Here is a 5,456-nt window from a genome sequence, read left to right on the forward strand (position 1 = left end):
AAAGAGATGTAAATATTTAATAAGAAAAATAATTAAAGAGGGTATTGCATATTCATAACAGGTATGAGGCTTGTTTTACATAGAGCAGGGGTTCTCAATATCAGAATAATTTACATTTATTTTCTTTGGGAAGGGGATGCTGATCTGTGCATTGTAAATGTTTAGCAACATCCTTGGCTTCTATTCACTAGATTCTAGTGCCTGCCCCTTCTCTACTCCTGACAACTACAAATGTTCCCTGGATCAAAATTGTACCTGGTTTAGAATCAGTGATTTAGAGACTTCAGATCAGCTGGAAAGGCAAGATCCAGTAAGTATGACTTTCAAGCACTGTTGGGAAAGGAACAGCTTGCCAATGATCACGGGAGGCAGGGATAACTTGGCATGGCTGTTGGTAACTTTCAATTGATTCATTTAGATGAAGATGCATGTAAAAGCCTTATCTTTCAGGAAATGTCCAGTTTTCCCCAAACATGTCTCAAATAAGAAAAGTGTGGCTTTTGCAAGATGGTTAACTATTTCTCACTCTTGCTGACATATCAGAATTAGATATTTGAAAATAGAATTCTTTTGGAAGTGTTGGGTAGAAAGTTAAAGGAAATAAAGGAAGAACAGATCCTAGGTGGTATTTTCAACATATCTTCCTATTCACAAGACTTTAGAAGAGAGAAATGGTCTCAGTTGAACATCTGGCTACACAGAAGCTATTCGATTTAGATTTCTGGACAATAGCCTGAGTACTGGAGGGTGGGTTCTTGATTCTTTAGTCTATCTCACTAAAGATGGAATATTTGTGTGTCTGAAATAGTACTTCTCAAAGAGTGGTCTGTATCAGAATTATTTCCCACAATACCTCTTCCTGGGACTTTCTATAAACCTACCGAACCCATTGGGAAAAGGAAATTGGAAGTCACTGAATCTGCAACTCTAAATTAGCTCTACAGCTACTCCTTATGCACTGTGAACTCTGAGAATGTACAGTCTGTCAATTTATCTGTCAATTAAACAGCACCAAACCAGGGATAGAGTGAGTGAAAATATGTTAAGATAAAGTTGTAATGTGAAAGAAGAAAAATATATCAAGTATCTTGAAATTCTAAAAATAAAAACAAAACAATAGAAAACAATTATAAAAAAAGAAAATATATACCTATATATTAATTTGTAAAATTGAGATGATTATCTCAGATAATAAACATTAATCTTATAAGGATTAATGAGATTTGCTGGGTTGAAAGTCAAGATTGTAATATGGTGATTTAAGTTGAGCCTCTTGAAGAAATACATCTTTTGGGCTAGGATTCAAAGTTCTATTTTATATTGAGAGTATATATACTGTAACAATCTATAAATTAGATTAAGAGTTTATATTTCCATGAGGATAATGGGAGAAGACTATAGGTAGTATCATAGGTACACATGACAAAGAGCAGGGACCAGCCACAGAAATAAACATATCCTGACCAAGAAAGGACACAAAGCCAACCCAGTAACATCTGCTAAACCACTGTTTTAGCTCAAAGAGTTTCTGGCAAGTTTTTCACTCTATTTTGGATCATTTCATTTCTGAGAGGCAGAAAAAGGGTCTCGAGGAACTAATATTTTGGGCCTAAACATATAGTGAAATAAAAGAGATTGACCTTTGGGTAGAAAGCTGCCATGTTTGTTAGCTTATTATAGAGAAGAAAATACCAAACATAGACTGAATTTTGCTTTAGGAAGCAGATTTCAAGAAGTTCAGAGGAAAAAACAGTCATGACACAGCACCATAAAACATCTGGAAAGGAAGTCTACCAGAGAGATTGCAAAGCTCTCAAAAAAAGCAATTCACATTGTACAGTTGCAAGTGGCCTCAATTAAGAACAAAAGGGCATAATTTAAAAAATTAGTGCCATTGTACAGAGTACTTGCTGTAGTACCCGGATTTTTAAAGAAGTAGTATGTTTATGGCAGAATTATTGATCAAACTATTAATAGGTTCACTCCATTCTTTCATCTCCCATTTAAAAAAAAAAGATCAGGTTAATTTATTTTCTCATAAATTTTTCTTGAGTAGGAAACAAACTTCTTTGGTGTATGGCTCTTTTCTTTTCTGTAAAATCTCTTGTGTTTATTATAGAGATGAAGAGACTAATGTCTCTGAAAGGCAGACATGAGAGTGGTAAAAACACTTTGAGAGATTGTGTTTGCCTGGAAAAGGGATAGAGGTTAGTGGGTTCTGAAACCAGTCATGTCTCATGTCCAACATGACCACTCTCCAGGAAGTTCCTCAGACCACATGTAGAAAGCCTGCATAGTGTAGCTACACAGCACAAATAATAACCATTGTCATTACCTAAATTAGAATAGATGTCTATGCCTCAGAGAATCAGCAAGGTGGGATTATGTGTTACAGGTCAAGGAACATCAAAGAAGTTATCTGTATGGGCTGATAAACAAGGAACAGGGCAACATTCCTAATAGTCTGATAGCTTATGTTGGAACTTCTGCACAAATTTTGATAGAAGAATAAAGAACTCCAGTAAGAAATTATATTGAAGTTCTCAACATTAACTGTGCGATACTGGGAAACTTAATCAGCCTCTTTGTGTTTCAGCTTCCTCTTCTGTAAAATAAAGATAATATATCTCAGAAGGTAGTAGAATTAAATGAGACAATGTAAATTGAGTGGCAACACAGTGTCAGAGATGTAATAGGGACTGGATTAATAATTTCATTCTTCTTTTTGTTTTCCAAGTTAAAATTTTTTTTTGAGATTTCTGGATGGTCTGAAAACAAGAGAACAATTTAGAAGTCTACAAAATAGAACTTAGTCTGTCTAGGTCCCTTCCTTTACCAGTGAAGGGTGCTGGAGGTATATTCTCTTAAAAAATTAGAACAGAAAGGCTATGGATTTGCAGACATCCAGCACAGGTGAAGCTCTGTACTTAAAACAATTAAGTGAAAGTCTAGATATCCAAGGAAAAATCTCCCATCCTAGCCTCCTTTGTTCATCTATCTTTAAAATGTTAGTAGTTAGGTTTATATTGATATATCTCTGGTAGAAGTTGGCAGGATTTTTTTCTGGAGGAAAAAACAAAACTGATACAGGTATAAGACCAACATATACTGAAATTTGAAGAAGCCTAATATAAAAGTGGAAATAATTTCCAGCAAGTTTAGAGTGATGTATATCAGACACAGATATGTACACAGGACTTCCAACCAGCTCTTTAAGACATCACTCTCAAATGTGAAAGAAAAATAAAGAATTATTGAACATTGTGAGAAGTATCTAAAATGAAAGAGAAATCAAAACAATCTTTTTTAGAAGAAACAGAAATAATGCAAGGAGTAGAAGAAAATTTATGAGATTAAAATTACTGCTCACAAATTTAAGATGCTGCATCCATGAGAACTGATTAGAGAATTTTAAAACATGAAAATTCAGCCCCTGGCCAGCTGGCTCAGTGGTAGAGTGTCGACTAGACATGAGGAAGTCCTGGGTTTGATTCCTGGCCAGAGCACACAGGAGAAGTGCCCATTTGCTTCTCCCCCCTCCCCCCTCTCCTTCCTCTCTGTCTCTCTCTTCCCCTCCTACAGCCAAGACTCCAATGGAGCAAACTTGGCCCTGGCACTGAGGATGGCTCCATTGCTTCTGCCTCAGGTGCCAGAATGGCTCCGGTTGCAAGGAAGCAATGCCCCAGATGGGCAGAGCATTGCCCCTGGTGGGCTTGCTGAGTGGATCCTGGTCAGGCGCATGCAGTAGTTTTGTCTGTCTGCCTCCCTGCTTCTCACTTCAGAAAAATACAAAAACCCTAAAAAATCAGAAGGTAAGAAAAAGTTCTCAATATATTTGGAAAATAAAGTTAAAATTATTCACAAATCACAACAAAAAGTTAAAGAGATTAAAATAGAAGAAAATAACAGGGCACCAAACTAGGATCTGTTATCTAAACAATAAAATATTTTGAAAAAGAATGAGATTATCAAAAAATAATATAAGAAAATTTTTTAGGATGTAAATTTTCTAGATGAAAAGGCCCACTGCCTGACCAGGCAGTGGTGCAGTGACAGAGTATTAACCTGGGACACTGAGAACCCAGGTTTGAAACCCCAAGGTCGCTGGCCTGATGGGCTCACCAGCTTGAGTGCAGGATCACAGACATGACTACAATGTTGATGGCCTGAGCCCACTGATTGCTAGCTTGAAGCCCAAGGTTGCTGCTGGCTTGAGCAAGGGGTCACTGGCTCAACTGGAGCCCCTGGTCAAGGCACATATGAGAAAGTCATCAATGAACAACTAAAGTGACGCAACTATGAGTTGATACTTCTCATCTCTTTCCCTTCCTGTCTGTCTCTGTCTCTCATTCTCTCTGTCTCTCCTTCTCTTGCTTAAAAAAAAGAGGCTCATGCTCACTTCGGCAGCACATATACTAAAATTGGAATGATACAGAGAAGATTAGCATGGCCCCTGCGCAAGGATGACACACAAGAAAAAAAAAAGAAAAAAAGGCTCATTGAGAATTTACCAACACAGTCATAAATTTAAAAACACGAGTGATAAAACGTTAATTTAAAATTGATCCTGACAATAAAAACTGTATATAATGATTTTGTGTTGAGAATAAAAGTTTGTAGATAATGGATTAATAATGCCTTTTAGATTCCAAGGCAAGCATCCAACTCAATAAGCAATCAGGTGTAAGGGTAAAGAAAAATTAGTTTTCAGCCATACTAGATCTCAATCTGCAAACACCTCTTCTCAGTAAGCTGCTAGAAGTGTACCACCAAAAATGGGGAGTACCACCAAAACACAGGAAAACATGGAATTGTAGGAGTGGGGCAATTCAGCACAGGGGAAGGATGAGTCATTTCCTAGAATGGTCACAGAACTTTGAAGCCCTTAGTTGTGCAGCAGGACTTATGTAGACCAGATTCCCAAGTGGAGTATGAGACATAATCTCAGAAAAACCTCAAAGGAGGAAATGAAAGAAATGTGGAATTGGTCATTATCTGATAGGTGATAAAAAGAAAAGCTTTAACTTTAGTATAACTAGCAATTTGTATAATAAACAGACTACTTAGTAACAGACTACTTAGTTCAGCAGTAAATAATATGCCAAAACAATGAAACACTATATAAAGATTTAACCACTAATAGTGATAGTAAGTATAATGGGAAAATGTGAGATTAGGGGGAATGGAGAATGGAAGAAAGCTAAAATCTTCATTTTCTATAATAGGAAGTCACCTGAGAACATTTAAAAATGATGACACAAAAGATAATAATAAATACATATTTTTAAACTTTTTTGTAATGATAAATTCACAGAAAGCTACCCAAAAATGTCCAGAGAAGTCCCTATGGCCTTCACTTATTTTTATTTTTATTTTATTTTATTTTTTTTACAGAGACAGGGAGAGAGTCAGAGAGAGGAATAGATAGGGACAGATAGACAGGAACAGAGGGAGAT

The 5,456-nt window shown here is 36.4% G+C and overlaps 1 non-coding gene across 1 annotated transcript; it reads left to right on the forward strand.

The window, feature by feature from the left end:
• The first annotated feature begins 4,391 nt into the window (after positions 1–4,391).
• LOC136390236 (U6 spliceosomal RNA) lies at positions 4,392–4,498 on the forward strand. Its single transcript, XR_010748668.1, has one exon. It is a non-coding gene; the product is annotated as a U6 spliceosomal RNA (small nuclear RNA).
• The last annotated feature ends 958 nt before the right edge of the window (positions 4,499–5,456 follow it).

This window comes from Saccopteryx leptura, chromosome 1 (genome assembly GCF_036850995.1).
Source record: "Saccopteryx leptura isolate mSacLep1 chromosome 1, mSacLep1_pri_phased_curated, whole genome shotgun sequence".
NCBI lineage: Eukaryota > Metazoa > Chordata > Mammalia > Chiroptera > Emballonuridae > Saccopteryx > Saccopteryx leptura.